General features: G+C 48.2%; 1 protein-coding gene across 5 annotated transcripts in view; it reads left to right on the top strand.

Annotated features, from left to right (window-relative positions):
* Positions 1-22,309, top strand: part of BRSK2 (BR serine/threonine kinase 2) — a 308,156-nt gene that overhangs the window by 175,440 nt on the left and 110,407 nt on the right. The window lies entirely within an intron of this gene.

Genomic DNA, 22,309 nt, shown 5'->3' with positions numbered 1-22,309 from the left:
ACAAAAATGGGTCCACATAGGTGGTCTTCATCTGGAGACCTGTGACTAGCAGTGTTCCTCAGGGGTCAGTGCTGGGTCCGGTCTTGTTCAACATCTTCATTGATGACCTTGATGAGGGAATAGTGTCCGCACTCAGCAAGTACGCCGATGACACAAAGCTGGGAGGAGTGGCTGACACGCCAGAAGGCTGTGCTGCCATTCAGCGAGACCTGGACCGGCTGGAGAGATAGGCAGGAAGAAACCAAATGAGGTTTAATAAGAGCAAGTGTAGAGTCCTGCACCTGGGAAGGAACAACCGGATGTATCAGTACAGGCTGGGGGACGGCCTGCTGGAGAGGAGCTCTGAGGAGAAGGACCTGGGGGTCCTGGTGAACGACAGGTTGACCATGAGCCAGCAGTGTGCCCTGGTGGCCAAGAGGGCCAGTGGGATCCTGGCGTGCATTAAAAGGAGCATGGCCAGCAGGTCAAGGGAGGTGATCCTCCCCCTCTACTCTGCCCTGGTCAGGCCTCACCTGGAGTACTGTGTCCAGTTCTGGGCTCCCCGGTACAAAAAAGACAGGGATCTCCTGGAAAGAGTCCAGTGGAGGGCCACACGGATGATATGGGGCCTGGAGCATCTCCCCTTTGAGGAAAGGCTGAGAGACCTGGGTCTGTTCAGCCTGGAGAAAAGAAGACTGAGAGGGGATCTTACCAATGTTTACAAATATCCTAAGTGTGGGAGACAGAGGTATCTGGCCAACCTCTTCTCAGTGGTTTGTGGGGACAGGACAAGGGGCAATGGCCACAAAATGGAGCACAGGAAGTTCCGCACCAACACGAGAAAGAACTTCTTCATGGTGAGGGTGACGGAGCACTGGAACAGGCTGCCCAGGGAGGTTGTGGAGTCTCCTTCTCTGGAGATATTCAAGGCCCGTCTGGATGCCTACCTGGGCAGCCTGCTCTAAGGAACCTGCTTTGGCAGGGGGGTTGAACCCAATGATTTTTTGAGGTCCCTTCCAACTCCTACAATTCTGTGATTCTGTGATCTGAATTCGCAAATACTTTTAGAAATCAGAGTCCAAGTCCTGGCCTACTGCTGACCATGGGCCTGTGACGAGAGCACAGGTTCTGAGAAGCGATTAGGAAATGATCCATCAGCATGAGCGGGAAATCAGTTAAATGATGGAGGCAGGAGCTTTAAAGGGAACGAAAACCACATCATGAAATTATACCAAGTAGTGGAAGCCTGAAGCATGCGAAGTTTCAAGAGTCAGAGCGCCCTTTGGGTAGATGCTCCAGGCCAGGCAGCCTTGTCATGCTGCCAGAAGCTGAGGGCAGGTAAGCCAGGGAAGAATCGCTCCGTAGTTGCTCCACATGTTGGCGTGTTTCCATAAGCAGGGGCCGGCTGCATCTCTTGGGGCACCCCAGGGCTAGCCAGACCTTTGCTCCGAGGTCTGCCTCTGCTCCTTCCCCAGGCTTGGTAAGGCTAGAGCCATCTGTTTTTTGTGCTTACCTGCTTCAAAAAAAAAGTGTGATGTTAAATGGGGCTTAGAAAAATAGGAATCATAGGATTATAATTGATAAATATTTTTAAAAATCAATTTCATCAGCACTGACTTAACCAGAATTAAACCACAAGCCCAGACTCAGAAGAATGAACAAATCCTCCTTTTTACTATGGCATCGGCCAACTTGGGGCTGACTGTGGGCATCTGGTCATGCTTGTTCCTGCTCTGCTCGGGCCTGTGATGCCTGTCCAAGCCCCGTAGGCGGTAAGGATGTCTCGGAGGGATGCGCTGTTGCATCCCATCCCGTGTGCAGCACGAGTGAGCAGCGCGGCTCCAGCTCGGAGGGTGGCAGGCGGCGAGTGAGGCGGGTGCAGCTTCCCTGTGGTGTCCCTGTTTGGTAGGGTGGCTGGCTCCGTGTTCGCTGGCAGTGGAAGAAACGCCTAGCACGTGTGCTCTTTGTCATTAGGAAAATGCCCTTTGGAGCAGGTGATCATTTAAGGAGCTCCTTTGTTTGATAAAACAAATTTGGGGTTTGGTTGAGCGGAAAATGTATTCATTGCAGATTAGCTTTCAGTCCTATCTTTTTCTGAAGCTATCAGAGTATGGGAGCTTGGCTTTTTGTATAAGGCCCATTCTCTGTGAGGGCTCATTGGGAAAAAAAATCAAATGTGTGATTTCCCCTATGTGTTGTCTGAATGCACCGAGTGCTGAAGGACTCGGAGGGGGTGGTCAGGTCCCTGCTGGGCACTGATACTGGTTGCACAGGGGTTGTATCCCAGGCAGACAACAGCACAATCCTCCGGTGTGGCTCTGCCTGGGCACTTGGGCTTTGCCTTCATCCCCATCCCGGCATGGCCCCAGAGAACCACAGATGTAGTTCATGTCATCTGCTGCTTCGCCTCTCCTGAGCTTCTCCCTTCTCCCATGGCACTGTTGGAGCACCCCGCTCTTGCCTGGGGTATCGTGATTCTGGCGATGAGGCTGAACACCCTGTAAGACGGGACACAAAGTTAATTTTTCTTCGGGCTGGGGCTGCACTGGACTGGTGTAACTGCAGCAAATAACATGCTAATGCTGAAGGCTGATATGTCACCAGAGTCTTTTCTCCTGCTTTCCATATTTTCCAAGCTTCTTGCTGTCATTTGTGCCTAGCAAAAAACAGTACCAGAAAGTTGGTAGTTGGTTACAGCGAGAAGTATTCTGCTTCATTCCCGATCCTGAAGCGCAGAGAGGAGAGCAATAGCTGTTCCTGTAACCTTTGGTTTGTACTTGCTGGTTCTGCTAAGGGAACTGGAAAGCCCTTTAAAGGGACTGGTGGCACCACTCTGTGCTTCCCCATCCCCCTGATGCTCAAATGATGGATTGCTCCAACTGCACATGCTCTCTCCTTCTCTCTCCGATGCCTTATTACATTATTAGCCCTGTTCTGGAGAGCAGCGGTCTTTAGGATCATGCCTATAGGATGCATGTTGACTTGCTCATTAAACGGAAAGGATAGAGAGACGGGAAAGCGAGGGAGTGAGAACTGGGTCAGCCAGAAGCTTCCAAAAAGCTTAGCTTATTTGGAGAAGAGAAGAAGAAGCCAGAATAACAAACCATAGGACAGTGAAATTGATTCCCCGTTCCCTCTTCATCATACCCTCCTCCGGGTAAACCTGTTTCAGTTGATAGTGAATATTTCATGCGGTGTTGAGCGTTTTCCGAACTGTGGTGTCCTACTTTTTCCACCTCCAGCCCCAAAGGAATGTTTTTACATCATGGAGCTTTATTTTTGGGAAGGGGAGGAGGTAGCGGAGGCTGCAGGCTTGCGAAGAGCCAGCAACAAAGAGTGGCTCAGAAAACAGCTCGGCGCTGATGTCTCGGCTGGGAATCTCACCTCCACTCCCATGCCACCTCCGGCAGAGGGTCAGCTCCCGAGGGACTGGGGCACAGGTCCAGTCTGAACAAAATAACCCTAAAAACAGCACCCCGTGTGTTCCCGTGCCCGCTGTCCGTGTGGTGCTGGAGACACAGCTGCTGAGTTAGCTGACAAACAGCAGCCATTGGTCCTGCCAGCCCTGCAGGGCCCGCACAGCTCCAGGAGGGGAGAGCGGTGTCCGTTCTGCTTCACACACCAGCGACTGCCAGGCTTCAAGGCCAGTTTCCCTTCAGCCCCCCGCCCCCGCCATCTCCCCTCCATGTAAAGTGTTTGCAGGTCTGCTAGCGAGAGTCTGAAAGCTTCAGGGACCTGATTTGGTAACCACCAGAGTCAGTCCCAGTCCTCTGAGTTGCTTGCAGAAGGCTTTAGGTTGGGCACTGCGACCTGTAAAGAACCCCCTCAAATCCTGCTGGGTATGTAAGAAGCAGGACAGGGAGCACTGTCATTCCGCCCCAGTGTTTTACTCCCTCTTTGGAAATCAGCCTTTTAAAAGTTTCCACACGCGTTTTTGTGAAGCTGGCAGAAGGGCTCTGGGTGAAGGGCTCAGTTCGGTGCCGTCTCCACCCAGCAAAGATCTGCGGGACATCTGGCATCCCGGTCCTCGCGTGGACTTGCATTTCATAGCTGCTTCTTCTGTGTGATGGGCTGGGCAACTGCGAGCCCTGGAGAAGTCCCAGGCCTCGCTACGCTTACTGCTATTAGCCTCCTGGAAGCATACTTTACCCGACCAGCTGAATTAGCGTCCTCTGTAACCAAGATAGCAGCGCAGCACTTCAGAGTCTGACTCACCCTATTACGGACTGCAAAGCCCAGCACTTGTGCTGTACGACTCCCTAGACAGCTCCTGGTCTCCTGCTTTGCTGCACTTGCCCTTCGTGCTCTCTGCCCGTTACGAAGGGGCACAAACTGGCAGTGCTCCTTCCTCAGCCCACTGAGCTGCAGCTCCAGATCCTCCCCTGCGCCGGCGTCACTGCAGCGGTGGCTGTGTGGCTCGTGAGTGCAGCAAGCTGTGTTTGTGCCCCCTGAAGGATGTGGGGCAGGAGCGAAGCACGGAGCTGCTCAGTTAATGGTTCGGGTGCAAAAGGGACACGAAGGTGAGGGTCCACCCCTCTTTCTTGACTCTTCTTGCAGGAAGGGAAGGGGAGAGGGCAGGTGCTCAGTGGTGTGGCTGAGTGCGTTTGTGGTGGAGGCAGGAGAGTGGTGGAATATCCCCAAAGCGTGCTCCACCTCCAGCGTTACAAAACAGCAGTTCAGCAGGGGACACAGAAGCACTTAGGGAAACTGCAGCTGAAACTAAGTGAACCTTTCAGTGTACTTATCACAGCATTCACAGTCCCTGCTTCAAGGAGAAACAATAATAAATAAATAAATAAACCCTGTAAAAGGAGCGGGTATCCATCCAGAGCATTGGATGGAATGAAAAGTGACGAACAAACAAAATCACTAGCTCCGGCTTTAGAAACTGCTGTTAAAAATAAACCATCCCTCAGTGCTGCGGTGCTGCCAGTACCTCCCTGCTGCGAGCAGGAGACCCAGAGCACTGCCTCACTGTACGCTCCTCGCGCGTGGTGTGGAGTTGAGCAGCTCTGTTGTCATGACAAAGATTTCCTGCTTTTCAGCATGAAGCTCGCTCTGCTATTACCGGTCTACCTGTAATGCCGCCTGCCCTCCCTCCTAGCGTACAAGGCACGGTGTTCTCCTGTGCCGTGGCTGCTCACTTCTGCCTGCACAGGGACAAATGCTGCTGTCGCGGTGCCATTTCAGAGCCAGGGCAGTAGAGGAGCACGCCGGAGCCAACCAGAGGCAGTGCTCAGCCGTGGCAGCGTGCTTTCAGCATGCGCTTTGCCCCCTCTGACTTCGCCCCGCGCAGACTTCGCACCGTGCCGCTTCGTTCTCTGCAGGCTGTGGGTTGCGTTACAATGACATTTGGTGTTGGAAATGCCATCTTCCCTCTGTGTTTGGCAGAGGGTGTGTCTTCCCACGTGTTAGGCCAATGTCAGTGTCCTAGCATACCAGGTGCTCTATACACGTTTAAAAACAAAGCAAGGGGCCGTCCCTGACCTGAGGCATTTACAGTCTAAACAGGCAATGCATGCAAAAGGGCGGAGAAATGTGAGAAGAGTCAAATGTCTGATTTTCTCCATCCTCTAAATAAGGCAGAGATAAATTGACCCATCCAGGGCAAAAAAAAAAAAGCTATCAAAAGAGTTGGAAAGCAAAGCCAGACTTCCTGAGTCCCGTATCAGCGCCTTAACCTCATGCCCTTCAGGGTGCTCCTTGAGCAGAGCAACCCGCTGCTGGTGCCGTGCCTGCTGGAGGGGTTTTGCCAGACCCAGGAGAGCTGCCAGAGGGAACGTGTCCTTCTGCTTCATGGTGTTCCTGAGGGAGGAGTGGTCAGCATCTCATGTAGCTCCCACTGGCAGTACCTGAATTCCCAGGGGGAAACAAATATCAACTGGGAGCAGTATTTGCAGAATGCTTTTTAGTGTTTCTCAATGATGGTTTTTCACAAAAATTGTAACAATAGCACTTCTGGGGAAAAAAAAACAAAACTCATTTTAGAAGAAAAGACAGCCTGCTCGCATTTGCTTGAGGGTACTGGAGCCACTGCCCTCATGATGTGACTGCTCTGGAAGAAAAAAACTGGTTGGAAAGGGCAAAGGAATGAAGCAAAAGAAGGATGAGGGTTGTTCCCCAAAAGACCACCTTGTGCCTGGCTGTTCCCAGAGCAGCTCTGTGGGAGCTTTTTTACCTGGAGAGGATTGAAGACAGGCAAGCATGAGTTACCACCAAATAACCACTGAATCCTCTCTCGCTGGGTTTGAGTGGAGCTGCTGTATGGGCAAAGCCCTGTGCAAAGGCAGGAGAAGCACCCAAGTGCATCAGAGCCGCCCTGAGGGTCTTTGGAAAGCGGTCAGTTTTCTTCATTTCTCTCTGGATTCTCTCTGTTTGTCCTGCAGGACAAAATACCCTCATTGTAAGGGTTGTCTGTGACACTGGAGGGTTTGTTGCTGCTGTTTGTGCCCGGTCAGTGTTGCAGAGGGGCTGGGAGCTCTGACATCACTGCATCTGCTTTGTGCCATCAGGTCGTGTGGAACGCCCTCGTTTTTCTGCTGATTAGCTGCAAACTGGGGGCGTGCCTCACATTTTGGGGATGCTCGGCAGTACTGTCCTATCTGCTGACTGATCTTTGGTTTGGAAAAGCCATTACTGGAAGAGGTCTTCCCTTTTGGTATTGCACACTGCATTGTGCCAAGCAGCTGCATTATTTGTAGCTTGAATGGCACAGCCTGCTTTCCCAGTCTTTCTGCTGCATTAGAGAGCCTGCAGAGATAAAGATTCCTGTCTCCAAAGGGAGGTTAGAATAGCCTCGCAAATTCTCTGACTTCTCTTTGCTTCCCATAGTTTTTTACTCCGGGGACTGAAAGAGAACAGCAGTTGTGCTTCACCCAGCAGCCAGGCACTTCCATGCGTCCATGCTGTACCTGGGGGGAAACTGGTGCAGAGTCTTTGGTCCAGCTCTGCAAAGATCACAGTGGGCTTCTGCATGGCAGGTTGCTCCCAGGCACACACTCTGCCAGAACATCCCTGTACCAGAGAGCCAGCTGCAGCCACTGCGAGGACTGCAGTGCAAGCCTTTGTCACATTTTTTAAGGTCAGAACCTACATTCCCTTGTTGCAACACACACGCAAAAAAAGGATGTTTCCCTTTAAAAGCAGTCAGGGAAGGGAGAAAAGCCTTGCGTAGCGAGGAGGAGACAACATCCTCAGTCTTCAGGCGTCTGCAGCGGTGGTGGTAGCCGCATCCCGAGTGATGAACGAGCAGACGGGCTGCACACTGGGAGCAGAGCTCCAGCCCCGCTGCAGTGGGGATGCCCCGGGGAGAGGCGGCTGCTCAGGCACCGCAGGGCTCTGGGGGCGGCTGGGAGGGAGCTGCCAGCACAGGAGGCAGCAGCTCTTAATGGTGCTGATGTCTTCATCGGCAGCCTGCCGCGGTGGCTTCAGCGAGGACTTATCTCGCACCCCCGTCCTGCTCCGGTGAACAAAGGAGTTGAGAAATATTGCTTGACCCCTTGGCTTTAGGTGGGCTTGGGGCTGGAAGAAGCAACTCTATTTAAAGAGGTGTCACAAGGGGAGGAGAAGAAGTGAATTCTCCAGCCCTGGGTAAAAATAAAATAGAAATCCTTTTTTAACCCCTTGTCTGACTCATTCTGCTGGTTTAGGACCACTGCTGCAAACTCCAGGTGGTGTTTTGAGCAGAATGAGGGCATTTCTTGAACGGCACCCTGGTTTTATGTAGCAGAAGGGCAATTGTACAATAAACTGTTAGGCAGCAGCTGAGGCATAAAGCCTCAGATTGTTCAGTGACATGGTCTGTGTGTCTGCTAGGTCCCTGTGTGTTGGAAGAGGGAAGTTTGTGTAGGACTTGGAGACAGCTAGGGGCCAGGAAAAGCAGCATGCAGTGGGGGCAACAGAACTAAAGTGCTTATTATAAAGTCCTTCTGCCAAACAGGGCTTCTGGTAAAATGCACACTCACCCATGAAGGCAATCGCCTCAGGTCATCTGAAAAGCCTTTCGGTTGAATAAACAGCATGAGGGAGAAAATATTAGGCTGCGCGAGCTGCTCCTGGCCTAAATTTGAAAATCGAACTTGTTCATTCATGTAAGCCCTCTGTGGTTTCGTACAGCCCTGTCTCATCGCTGAGGTCCTGGGCTCTCGGGGAGCATCAGCTGCTTCTCCCAGGAGAGAGGAGCCCGCAGGGCGGTGTGGTAAGGCAGGGATTTAGGTCTGAAGGAGATCAACAGCAGAGAGATCCCACTGGGGAGTTGAACAGGGGTGATGGCTCCCACCGGAGGCCAGCTTAGAAGAGGCCAGAATACACACACGTGACCATGGAAGGGGATGTGGAGGAGCCATTCTGGTTCAGATCAAGGAAAGGACACAGCGATGTGCCACAAATTCCCTTTCCCTCTGCAAGGAGTGTTGTCGTGCTTGAAAATATTCAGACTACTTTCAAGGGAGGGCTGTTTGCTCTGTTTTTTCCTCTTTTGCTCATTTTCTGTTTCTTGTTTAAAGAACTGCTTCGTATTTCCCTAATGAGCATGTATCAGCGCTGTGTGCTGTATGTGTTTTCCTGAAGTAAAGCTTCTGCTCATGTTTGAAGCTGGAACTGATGGACTCAGGCCTTCAGTAGGTAGGCAGCCTTCCCCTCTCCTGTGGGCTTTAAGTGACTGACCATCTGCAGATCATGAGCAAGATAAGGGATCAGAGAGACACAACAGTGCTTCAGGGACCTTGGGACGCCTGGAGAGTGCTAAATTACACCCTGTGGAGACATCTCGGCTTTCTCAAACAGGTCACTTCCCACAGAGGGGACAGGGACAGCAGCGCCTGGCTCCTTCGGTAAATGAAGACTTGTCCAAAGGCATCTCACCATGAGCAGCCCTGCAAGATGTGTGTTGAATGTGTCAGAAATAAAAACTGTCCCCACTACTTGCTTGGCCACCAGGAACATCCACATTGGCCACCACAAGCTTTCAGACTGTTTCTTTCATATTTGTTTGCTAGAAGTTACAAGGCAATGTTTTCTTCACCTTCTTACATTACTTCACTGTCTTTCTATGGCTTACAAGTAGACCCCAGACTATGTAATAGAGGTGGAGACTAAAGCAAGCACTTTAAACACTGTTGAAATGGAAGTCAGAGATTTTCTCCAAGTTCATATCCACAGCCACCATGAAGGGAACACGGGAAGGGTCTGGAGGAAAAATCACATCTGCCTCAGAAAATAAAGTAGCATGGAAGAGAAAATATTAATGGTTTAGAAACATACACAAGCATAAGAATGCAAAAACAGAAATCAGGAAAAGGCCCTCACAATCCCTAGGACTTCAGAGTGTGATTGAGTGGCTTCTGTGGTGGCATAAGGAAGCCACTCCAAAGCAAAAAGCAGGCTCCAGTTTGGGTGTGTGACATTACCTTGCCCTAAATACAGGAATGTGTAGGCAGCAGAGTGATACTGAAGGGCATGACAGAACTCTGGATAACCCTCTAGTTGTCCACATGGAATGGAGTAAGACCTAGGATAAGGAAAATCACCTCCACTATATTTAATGGTTACATAGATCTCCGCAGAGAAAAGGTCTGGTCTCCAAAAATCACCATGGTTCATTGTCACCTGCTATTTCATTCCTTCTCGCTGAATGGCACGCAGCAATAATTTTAGGACCCTTGGAAAGAAAAAGAACCTCTTCATGTTACTGTGTTCCTCTGGCAAATAAAATATGAGATAGCTGGGGGCAAACGTCCACTGAGCTTTCCTGAGTGCCCTGCGAGGATGCTTTGCAGAAGCCCTTAGTTCACAGAGCAAATGGAAGAGCGCTACCCTGCTGTCCTATGGTGTTTAGCAACAAAGTGCAGAAGGCCAATTCTTCACCTGAAGTGCACATTTTCTGCTCTGAGGAGGGACTGTGAATAAGGATTGTTGCTGCATTGGTGCAGGAGTCAGCTTAAGAGTAGGACACAGTGCACAAATGAAATTTCTGAGCCCCGTTCAAATCCCTGTTACGTAGCGGTGTGATACAGCATAATCCCCGCCCTCATAATAATGTAATGATCAGCTACCCCTAAATGCCTTGAGGTTTTGCATCCAACCTCACAGGGTTGTGCTTGGTGCACACAAAGCATCTCTGCAGTACTTTACTGTAAGTCAGGACTTGACACGTGAGCCAAGCAGCATGGGTACCATCTCCTCCTATCTGAGGTTACTGCTGGGTTTCCTCAGCGTGGCATCTGCCTCAGCAGGATTTTGGTGGAGGTTTTTGTCTGCCCCATGGTTGAGTGGGAGGCAGCAGAAGGTTTTCATGGAGGGAAAGGCTTTCTCGATTGGAAAGAAGGGAGCTAATTATGTCTCCTATAAAGAGGTGTAATTGGTTTTCTTTTCTGTTGAGTGAGGATGACACGAACCACATCCCTCGCCTTTTCATTCCAAAACTGTGTTGCGACCATATTGCTGAGTCTTGGAAAACTCCCCAATTCACAGGTTGTTTTTTGCATGTTCCAAACATCTGGGAACAAGGTTCAGCTGACTGATGAATGTGTACTCTGGCAGAAAATGCTGAGAAGTTGGGGGGTAGGTGGGTAGATCTAGCCCAGCTGTCCATTTCTTACATTTCTGGTTTCAAATTTAGCCTGCTATTTTCTTAACAAATTGTTGGTGAGCACTTTTTAATCTGCACGTGTAAGTGTTATTGTAAGTATTTGGCAAATGCAAGGGGTTTTCGATTAGCTTCTGAAAGTGGGATGCTGCTCTATGTGCCGAAGCATCCCAATGCATATGGGCCTAAGATGGTGTGATTTAAGTGAACCTCGACTTTCAAATTTTCTTCTGTTTTTATAATGATTGCTTTGCCACTTTCCGTAATAGCTAGAGTAAGCATGTCCAGCCAGGTCCATTCTTTCCATAGAATTAAGCTCATTTGCTTATCATTTGGACTTTCCTATAGCTTCCTCTATGTAATTGTTTAGTCATTAGCACTTTCTTTAGCGATGCATTATCCCTGACATAACAAAGTATTGCATCCTGTCTTTGCTCTTTGTCTGAAGCCAGATATCTTTGAACTCTGTTAGATGTGTTGTATAAGGCAGATATGAAGAAACAGGAAAAGACTTAAGCAAGCACCGACACTTAAAGACAACCGTTCTGAAGATGCAGGATCCACAACACCTTTCTCAAGTTCAAAATGCCTTCGTTTCTTTGCTGTTCCTGCTCTCCGTGCAGTAATGCTGTGCTGATGGGTGCATCTGCATTGCAGTATACTGCTGGTCATAAAAATGTGGTTGACCCAGGTAATTCAAGGGAGAAATTTTCAGCACTGCAGAGGTGGCTAAAGATCATCTGTTTTAGGATAGGGAATGTCTTCAGCTCAGGTTTAGTCTGGTAAAGCTAAAGAGTTCAGTGTCATGACTCAGAAGTGCTCAGAAATACTGCAATGTGGTTATCAGTGGGATCTGGGAAGTAATGTTCCAGACATCTTCATAAATAGCAAGGCAGACCTCGCATTGCAAGACCCATCTCTAGAGACACAGAACTAAAAGATGGAGTTTGCCATTCATTGCTGCCTAACTCTGGTCTCATTTAGTAGCAGAAGTCCCACAGATCTTGAGATAAAGAGGTAGGCCAAAGCTAAGTGCTCCTGGGAGTCCAACCAGGCTGAATAATGCATTGGAAAGTATAATGAAAATGTGGGAAAAAAAGTATTTGACTCCAGAGAATATGCTTGAAAACTTTATAGGTATTTCCTATCGCTTTTCTTCTGTAATCTCAATCCATTTTTAATAATCTATGTCTAATTGTATCAAACCAGGAAGAACAGTGTTCTCTTTTCTGAAGGTGACAACCTTTTGTAATTTTCATAGAGGAGAGCTTCCTGAAGAGCAAGACTGGGGGACTGAAAGGCTTGTAGGTGTCATGCTCAGCTTAGTCTCAGCAGTACCTCAAGGAGGCTCACCAGTGTGCACCCAGAAAGCCATTGTCTCGGGGACATGTCACCAGGAATGTGGGACAGTCAGAGTACTTTGAGATGCCTACCTGCCCCTTCTCCACAAGCACGGCACTGTACCTGGACAGCTGTGAGCTACCTCCCAAGTCACGCTCTAAGGTTTTGCATCAAGATTTTTTGGTTCCAGACTAGTCCGTGACTGTTTGTAAGCTATAGATATAACCTGGAGGTGGGGTATGCCTTCTGTGGTTTGGTGCTGAGTTCCTTTGAACAGCAAGAAAGGATTTCTGCCTTGGTGAGCTTGGGGACATTCAGTAAAGATCCAAGACGTGACCAGTCTTTTAGTGCTGTCTGATTGTGAACAGTTTTGTTTTAGGTTTGGCAGGGGGTTGTAGGGGAAGAGGGGGAACCTCATTCTTTGACTTAATGACCACTGGAGTTAGTTTGACTGGACCCTGTTATAAGGATGTACCCAAAGGTGTCTGAGCTCTGATTTGAACCTCTAGGAGGTTTGGACACTGTGGAGAAGGAATGACTTTGTTTATCCTCATCACCTGTTTGGAGATGCTCAAGAGCCTCTCCTTACAGTGTTGTTTGCAAACCTCCCTTGCCAAGAGGTTTCTTGATCCCGATATTGATGTAGATTGGCTGCAAGATGTCCTCAGCACCTCCAGCAATAAGGGGCTGGTGTGCGATAGGAAGGATAGGAGAAGAGCAGAGATAAAATAGCTGAGAAACAAAATGTTCCTTCATTGCTGTCTTTGATCTCTTAACTCCCAGCTGTGAGAGATCCTGGATGCTGATGGCAGCAATCGACTAATTTTCTGCAGCTTCTGTTGCTTGTACAAAACAGAGCAAGACATTGTCTACTCTGAGGGGAGTACAAGTGTTGCCATAATGTCTTCTGGTGCAGGCTGAACCTGACGAGAGACAGGGAATAAGCACGGGCAGCCTCAAGACTGAGGCAAAATGTGCAATTTTATTTCTCCGTCTCTTCTCTGCCTCTTGCTTTGTACTACAATTTCTGCCTCATTAGCTGTTCTTTTTGCAGACTGAAACCCAATAGCAAGCTCCCAGCCTCTGTTCCTGTCTCTGCTGCCTCCATGATGTCAAAGGAAGAAGCAGAAGCAGCAGGCAGAAAACTGTTGCATCGGGGCTGGTGTCATCTGGAAAGCTTGTGTCACTCTCAGCACTGAGGTGCGGGAGTTGGAGGAAGGGAAGAGTTTTGCAACTTCCATCGAACTGTCCACCAGGAGTTTCCTCCTGACCTGGGAATGGGACTGAGTCCATGAAGATCATGTTGCTCTGTGGGTCACCTAAGAGCTGAGGGTAATAGATTTTGAGCCCCTCTGCTGCTGCCTAGATTCAGACAGGTAGCCCAGAGATGAAGATACTTCGAGATCACTGCTGATTTCCCATGCTGTTCAGGCCTGCCTTGCAAGATACAAAAAGACATGTTTGTGGTTTAGGTGGGTCTGCATTAGAAAGTTATAATCCCATATGTATATGAGTGGGAAGGGATGTTTGGGAATGAAGTGCTGGTTCATGTTCTTGCAGAGATACATCCATTTTTTGAGGCCTTAGCACCTATTAAAGGGACCACATTTGTTGGGAGGAACCCATATCAGATATGAAATATTGAGAAGTCTGCCCCAGGGTTATGCATACTGAATGCCTCTCCAGTGTTATCATCCAGATTCGTGTTCCACATCTCTCTTACTCCAGAAAAGTGCATGGATAGGAGACTGATTGATCCTAGGAAGAGCCTGGAATGGGATCTCGCTTACTGTTTCTCCTTCAAGCCAACCTACACAGAGGAAATGCGGAGAATGCATAGGCAGAGACCACAGTGGAGACAGTGTCCAAACAAGCGCCTTCCTCAGTGTTCGGAGTGCTTATTTTAGGATAAAGCAGACTAATTCCAACACCTTAAATAAATAGCTCTTGGGATCAGCAAACCTAAGCCAGGATGGACAGACAGAAGTGGTGATGGAGAGCTGGCGCAGGTCAGGCTGGGGCTGTTCTCGCTGCAGTGTGACACAAGCTGCTGCAGACCTGCTGACCAAGAAGAGCCGGGCTGAAGGGTTGCATGGCCTCCCTGAGCACGCAGCTGCTGGTGCCGCGGTTTGGCAGAAAGCTGGCTGTCGCCTCCTCTGTCTGCTGCTGCCAGGCTGCCCCTCAAGGCTCCCTCGTTACTGCAAAGCGAAGTGCAAACATGAACTTTGTGGGGCTGTGCTGCCCTTGGCCTTTTCGCAGTTCCTGGATGAGATCCGTGCTGCCGTTTGTCTGGGACCATGCCCCTCTGGGAGGTGTAGTTGTGCTTCAGCAGCGTGTTAGAAAATGGAAGTAAGGGGGAGAGCTGTGGGTTGCTTCAGCCTCTGCTTCCATTGCTGCCAGCCGTGCGGGGCTGTCAGCAGTGGAGAATCCCTCCTAGATCCCTGCCATCCTAGCTCCCTGCCATCCTAGCTCCCTACCATTTGCATCTCCATAACTTTGCTAACTCCGCTGAAACCAGACCCTAATATACAAATATCCACCTAAGAGTCAAGGACACCCAAAAATGAGGGATGTAGTAGAATAACAAAACCCCTATTATATGTTTTCCACTCTTTGAAATGATTGATGTCATCAGGTTTTTTGTCAAGTAGCACAGGGCAGGGTTGAAGTCTGGCTTTCTGCATCAGACTCTGCAAAGCTCCAGCTATTCTGCCCTCTCCTGGAGCATTCCTTACCTACCTTGTTTCTTAGGGAACCAGAGATGGCCGTTAAGGAAAGATTCAGAGAAGGAAACAGTAGCAATCCTATTGATTACTTCAGGAAGAGTACTAGGGAGAAAGTGTAAAGGACATTTTTGTAATACAATGCCGAAGAGCTAAACAAGGCCAGTATGACTAATGGAGAAAAAGTGAAAGAGGGAGAAAGAAGCTAGCCAAGACACACAGGAAGTAGTGGAGAGTTTATCCTTTGAAGCTTTTCCAAAACTGTCCTTCTAAATTTCTCTTCGTACTTATGGTGGACTCCCTGAAGGAGCCAGTCCGTGGTGCTGTGGGCATCTCTTCACTGTCTCAGTCCCTTTCCTGGACGCTCTTCGTGCTCTTGGGAACCCCTCTGCCTTATCACATGCCTCAACTGATGCTTTCAGAAGCTCTGCGCTGTATTTTTGGCAGGACATTATACTCTGCTGTGCTATACCAAGCCTTTTGTGCTTGCCCATATTCCCTTATGGGATTCAGCATCTCCTGCATCCTCCACCCTCTCTTTGGCTCAGCCATTCCAGTTTGTGTTCGGTGCTGCACGTACTAAATCTGTAATGTCTCTATCCCTCCCTCTCAGCTCTGTTTGGAGCTCTGCACTCACATTTTTTGAGGCTGAGCTCTCCATACCCCTCAGTTTCGCAGCTTGTTTCTCCTCTGTGGGTAGTGGTCGTGCTTCCATAGCTGGGCGCAGCCTCCCACAAAGCATTTGAGTAGCTCTGCCTTCTTCTGGAGGAAAATGGGCAACGAACTGCAGTGGGTCCCTGCACAGGGGCTGTTAGGCTTCCTGCTCTTGGGATCTTTAGTGTATACATCCCTGAAGTGAGCAACTGAGCGTTCATGAGAGCTGTGTCACAGGCATAACTATGTAGGTCCCTCAGGAAAAAAGCTTCAGGTGAGTCCTGCCTACAGCACGGCCTGTGGGGGGCAGGCTTCAGTTCCTAAGTTTGGGGATTTGGGGTGGCAAGGAGAGCTTTGGGGCAGCAGCTATCACTGTTCACAAAGACTTGGCTCAGCCTTCTTGTTTGGGGTAGTCGGTTTCTCATAACGACCAGGCTGCACCTGGGTTGTTTTGTATTTTTTTTTTTTTTCAGAAAAAAAAAAAACAGCTGTGTAAGCATTCTGCTTTGGGTGAAAGCAAGCACAGTGTGCATTAAAGCTAAAAACAAGGATAAGGGAGGGGAAAAAAAAAAAAAAAAAAAGGAAGTGAAATATCAGGTCCTTTCCCCTGCAGAAAGGCTGTTGGTTTGTGCCCTGTCCCCCGCGCTGCCTGGTGATAGCAGCCAGGATGTGGCACTCACAGAAGGTGACAGAAGGCCCAGGGAGGCTATTTGCCCTCCGGTGTAAAGGGGCCCACTCTGCTGACTGCTGGCAGAGGCTCGCGCGTCAGTCACTGGGTAGCTGCGTACCACCGGGCAGCAGATAATCTCAAGTGCTGAAAGAAGAAATCCACTCCTTGTCAGGTCCCATCAGTGTCCCTCGCATGAAGCCCCAATGCTTCTTAAAGCAGCATACGCTGCGGATGAGGCTAAGCGCCGTATTTACTCAGTAGCCTATGGCAGAGTGCCGAGAAACGCTGCGGGTGGTAACTGCTGAGTTAAACCATGAAGATCCTGGGAGGGATTTGCCGTGGTTAGATAACCTGTAGGCTCCAAAGCCCGTCACGTCAGGAGCTTGCAATCAGTGGGCCTGGCCAGGCCAGGTGTCCTCTCGTCTTGTGGAGGGATGGGGAAGCCAGCAGGAAGGGCACCATGAAAACTCTCGCCATACCGCTTCAGCTGGTCTCGTGCCCTCAGACTTCAGGCCCAAGTTCAAAATTCACTGCAACATCTAGCAATGCGATTTTGAAGGCACTAGGGAAAGGTACTTGTTTCAATAAAAACAAGTAGAAACTGACATCCTATTATAACGGCAGTTTGTGGAAAATGAATTTCCCTACCAGAGCCTTGTGGTGTAAAAGTTTGCACATGCAAATTTTAACATCAAGTATGCAACTCGCTCGCTTCTCATACATACCTATTTTCATTTTCATTTATGGGGAAATAACTTTGAAAAGCACACATACAAACAAAAATTGTGGTAGAATGAGCCCATAATAGAGCTTTCAATAAAATGAAGAATTGCTCAGCTTTCCAGTAATTTTGTCTGTTGTATTTTGTGCAGCATTGTCTAGCTGCCTGATTCTATGGATATCTAAATCTAGTTTCCCCCCCGCATTTATCCCCTTTTTACAGAATCTTCTTATAATTACTAGTACTTAGCAGAAAACCTGAATTCATGCTAAAGCATTTAATTAGTCAAAATTGTGTAATAGAAGATTTCTTCCAGATACCACTTAATGATCATTAGAAGGTCTGTTTCAAAGCCCACTTAAGTCAATTATTGTCTTTTGTTGACTTCAGTGCATTGTGAATCTGGCTCAGTATATTCAGAAATTTGAAGCTAATGGCTACAATAGCAGCAGGAAATACTCTCCGTGGATGGCCAACTTCTGTGGTTCTCCATTTGCTTCCGTAATGGCATGCTGAAGAAGTTTTGGATAAATGTAGTGAAAGGCCACTTTCGGTGAAAAATCAACGAAATTCAGAGCTGCAGAGGAAGATATTTTAATGTTTCGTCATTTAAAAGCTATTTTTTTCCACTTACACGCTCTTTATGCTCCCATTGAAATTAAGGATGCAACAGATACAACACGGAATTGCTTAGATATTGTAGTGGCTTAAGTTTGTTTGGAAGAATGGTATCCCCACAGCAGTGACCCTAGGTCTACCGTTATTTGTATAAAACTATTTCTATTTTAATGCTGTTCTCTCGTTTCAAGAATAGCCTTTTTATTCTGTTATCATGGAAAAATGTGAGAAAGTGACTTAGATGGGCTTCACCAAAGCCAGTCTTTTTTCATCATTTTTAACTTTCAGTTCCACACAAGCTTCATGGAAGCAAAAATACCGAAGTAATGAAATCCTGGGGTCTGTTCATGAGATATTTCTGGTATGGCAAAAACGCAGACCTTACAGAGAACTTGAGATTACGTGCTTGATGTCTCATACCTTTGTTTTTGCCAATTCAGCTCAGTGAAGTGGGTGGAAATACTATCACAGTGATTTACTTTGTACTTTCAGTGCTCTCATCATGGAAATGCAAATTACTCTGCAGCAGGCCAGACACTGGAGAAATTAAGTATTTTGGTACAAGGTTTCCAGCCAGAATTCTAGCCTGAGGAGTTAGATAAGCATCCAAATCTTTGCATCCTTTGAAGTTCTTCTCGAGTCAGAATAATTTTGAACTTGGTGAAAGTTCATGTCCAGACTGAGTTCCTAGTAACTGAGGGACGGTCTTGAACATTATTTCATTAATTACTTCAACCCATAGCAGGGTCAACATTAGAGAGCTTGAGTTTTAGATGAAAGCCTGCCTCCTCTCCTGCTACGCACCATTTTGCTGAGATTAGGGGAAACAACACAACAAATGTACAGCCTGCAGGGCTTTTTTCTCCTCACCAGCTCTGCAGCTCCTTCTCAGGCCACCTTTTTGAACAATACAGGAGTCACCGGCGTCACTGGAGAAAGAGGGAGCTTTGTGGTGTGCTGCTGGTGAACTTCAAAGCATCCAAGGAGAAGTGTCATCAGCTGTCCCTCAGCTTTTGGGGCATAGCTGGTCTTTGAGAAATACAGCTCTTAATGATATGCCTAGTGCTTAGGCAGATTTGGTGGGTAAAATACAGCCTGGTAATGTGAGACAGCTTTCCACCTCATTTTTCAAATACAGCACCGCATGGGTGATGGGTGACCCAATCGTTACTGAACACGGGGATACAAGAGAAGAGGAACCTTCCTTCATCACTGAGACACGCGATGAGGATGGCATACGCTCCCTCCACCTGCTCTCTGTGCCTTGTAGGTGAATGAGCACCCCGTGGGTCTGTGGTGTGGAAGGCGAGGGAGCAGAGCACTTGTCGTCGGAGGAAACTGTGCTGATGAGATGGGCTTAAACCAGAGAGATGCGAGTTCCTCTGGGGGGAAGAAGGAGGGTGAATTAGAGGCAGAGGAGAGGAACCGGAGCTTTGCATTATTCCTCTAAGGGTTGTGTTGCCCTCATGTTGCTCTTTGTCATTAGCTGAATCACTGGAGCATCCTGTCAAATCAGCCTCCTGCATAGATTTTTAAAGCCCCTAATTGGCACCTGCAAGGTTACAAGTTAGCAGAGTGTCTCTGTTTGCCCTGCACTGCCTTTCACAGCTTTTCCCCCAGCGCCAAGGCACTGGAGTGCTACATGGTCGATAACTCGCCGTGGCATGAGGCAACCCAGGCTATCGCTGGGATCCCATCACGTGCCCTGGTGTTCGTGTGACGCAGAGGGCTCCACTTTTTTTCTTTCCCTTTTAACTGTTATGCAAATGTTTCTCCATGTTTCCTGTTTAGCACAGACTCTGAGCCTCTCTAGACATGCTATTCCAAGCTTGGCCTGCTTTCCGATAATTGCATCTGCATCCAGGCAAACACCCCTGCAGGGTTTCTCTGCTCCCCCAGCCTTGCCAGCTCTGCTGGACAGCACCCTGCAAGGCCAGGGCTGTGCAGCAAAGGCCTGCCAGCAGCTGGCACAGCTCTGGGGAGGAAGGCAAAGCCGCTTGCTGCTTCAGGCCTCCTTTTTGTATAAAGGAGATTCCTCTCCTTTGATGCTCCATCCTCCTGAGCAGAAAACCACTACTGAGACCCCCAGTTGGTGTCCAACCCCTACCAATTTCTGGCTTCTCTGGGGGGATAAGAGCCAAGAGAGCCCCCCAGTGACAGCACCTGCAGGAGTCATGTCATGAGCATGGTCCGTTGCTGCCTTTTGGGAATTTTTGTGTTCTTTGGAGGGGAGAAGAGGCACGGCACTGCTGGAAGGGCTTTGAGGAAGATCTTTATCAGATTGCTGTTCGGAGAGCTGGGAATCTGTCGTTGTTCAAGTGCAGCCACAGCTGTCTTGCCACACAGTGGCCAAAGCCTGAACTAGGAGAAGTAAAGTAGTAACACTTCCCCTTCATAAAGCCCTGAAGGCTTGCACAAAGAACTTGCAAAAGTCCTACTTGGACGAATAGTAGGTTAGTTTTATCCCTGGATTACAGCTAGAGAAGGCAGCAGACTGTGGAAAGCAGGCTGCTGCCTGCGCTGGGGAGTGCAGCACAAGGCTGAACTGAATATGTCGTGGGGAAGCGCTGCCACAGGCGCATCAAGCCAGATGCTTTTTGCATACCTGAGGTTGAAATTATGACCTCTGAAACTGTATTTCCTCTCAGGATTTAGTTTCCAGGAAATTAAAAATATGCGCAGGACCTTCCATACTCATATACTGAAAGCAATGAAAGTAAAGCAACTCGGGCTATTTCCTTTTAGTTGGTTTCTTGCATAAGTATGCAGGTTGGAAGTATTTACTTTCTTGTCTGATTTTCTCTTATTGAACACAGGCCATGCAGTGCTGTAACTGAACTCCTTTCTCTGAGCAGTAGTCATAAATCACTGCCTCATCTCTTGCTGTAGGACAGCCACCAAGCTGGGCCCTGACTGGATGCTGCCATCCATCACTCACTGGGTCTGAACGTGTGCCACCACAGCACTCACCAAGAGGTTTTCAGAAGTGAGTCTCCTGTGCAGTCAGAGAGCAAATCTGCAGGGAATTTAATCTTCTGCAAGCAGGAGATGCCCAGGAGGGAGAACGGGGTTGGATGATCACTGCCATAGCTAGTGTGGTGGTCCCGTTCCCCTTGAAACAGCTGGTCTCCCTCATCCAAAGGGAACTTTGCTGTTGGAGTTTCAGTTTCTGAATGGTTACGGTGCATGATGCTGATGTCTGAATCTTGGTACCGCTGGAGGATTGTTATGGGAGTGGGTGCTCCTTCTGTTTGGTTTTTCTTCTTTCTCGAAGCAAATTCAGCTTACACAGCTCTCTGCAAATATCAGTGCATATCTCATAGAAGAAAAGAGTAGCAGGTCTTTTAGAGGAGGAGACAAAAATGACATAAAGGAGCTCTCCTCCTGTTTTTTTGGTGGAGTAGCTGTACAGCTGAGATCTACCCAGCTCTGGTTTCCTACTGTATAAGTGGCTTTGATCTAAGTGCTGGTCATGAGCCAGTTATGCCTACAGAGCTGTCGCCATCAGGTACTGTGTATCATTGAATTCACGGCAGTTGTGGAAGCGCTGACCTGTGTACATACATGTTTATATGCTGAGGCACATACATGAATCCATTAGAGCCTCCTGATATACTTTTCACCAGTTCTTGAAGTAGCTTCTTCCAGAGATCCTAGATGTGGAAGTGGATTTGTCAGATGGCTTTTGAGTCTGCAGCATATCTTTGAAAGAATAAGACTGATACATGTGCAAAAACCCTTTCCTCCATCCTGATACGCAAGGAAGTTCAAGTGTGATGTGGTGCTGGAGTTGCTTTTGTTGTTTTTGTGTGGTGGTATCAAGGAAGAGAGATCTGGGGTGACAACCAGTGTGCCAGTAAACCCTCGTCGTCTTCACAGTGCTGGAAAACTAGCACCTTCTGATTTCCTGTCGAGTATCTGACTTGCACTCAAGGGAAGTTGGCTGTGTTTGGGTTTAATGGAGGATGACATCTCAGGAAATTAAAGGACATCAAGAATTAAGGCACAAGTTCCTAATTACTTGTCTGATCCCTGCTGAGGAGGTGTTCATGGGTGGTTTTGTAGTTTGTTCATGTTTTGATTGTTAGGATAGATTGTTAGGATAGCAGCTTCAGGACAATCAGTTATTTAAAGGACTGGAAAAAAAAAAAAAAAAAACCTACCTAGTTGTTCGTGTCTTCATCTTTAGGTCATTTTCTTGTATTTCTGGATTCCTGGAAATTTGTCATGCCTGACTGTGCATTGCTTAGACTGTGTCTTGTTGCAGAGTTTATTTTGGTTATCTACAGTCTCCACAGTGCTACGTTCACTCCCTTCAAGTTAGCCTAGGTCAAATCAGAGCGGTTACAGTGTGGCTTTGAGCAGCACAGAGCAATTTTGCTAGCAGCTGAGGAATTGCACTGACTTCATCTCTAATGAATACCCTTAGTAAATTCAAGTTCAAACCACATTGCAGTCATGATAGGAATTTTGGGTAAGAACAAGACTTGTGCTAATTACAGGGACTTAGTCACAACTTATTAACTCAGTGTTAAAGACACACTCTTAGAAGTAGCCGTGCTTAGACAGATTGGGAATGGAGAGAAAACACGGTCTTATGCTTAAGGCTCTGAACACCGAGGTTCCAGTAATCGGGTTTAATTTCTTGTTGTGCCTTGTACTTTTTGTGTCACTTCTTTTCTTTCTTTCTCTTTCTGTGCCTCAGTTCTGCAGCTATTAAATCACATTGCTCTTCCACTCTTTGTCTCCCCTACATACACGTCAAGTTCTTCAGAATGGGAATTTTCTTGTATTAGTGGAGTATGCAATAAATAGTGCCATGTGGCCACTCCTGTGCCTGTGGGAGGTCAGGAGAGCTCTAAATGCCGTGCTGGAGCTTCCATACTTTGGGAATTTGTCACCGCTTTGGGTTGTGAGGCAGGAGCAGCTTTGGATGCTCATCTAGCTCCTGCCGTTGACTCCCTTTGGTAGATTTGGGACTTTTCTTTGAACTCTGAAACTTTGCTTTTTTTCTGTTC

The sequence above is a fragment of the Anser anser genome (genome assembly GCF_964211835.1).
Source record: "Anser anser genome assembly, chromosome: 5".
Taxonomy (NCBI): domain Eukaryota; kingdom Metazoa; phylum Chordata; class Aves; order Anseriformes; family Anatidae; genus Anser; species Anser anser.
The sequence above is the reverse complement of the archived record's forward strand: the minus strand, read 5'-3'. Positions and strand labels throughout refer to the sequence as shown.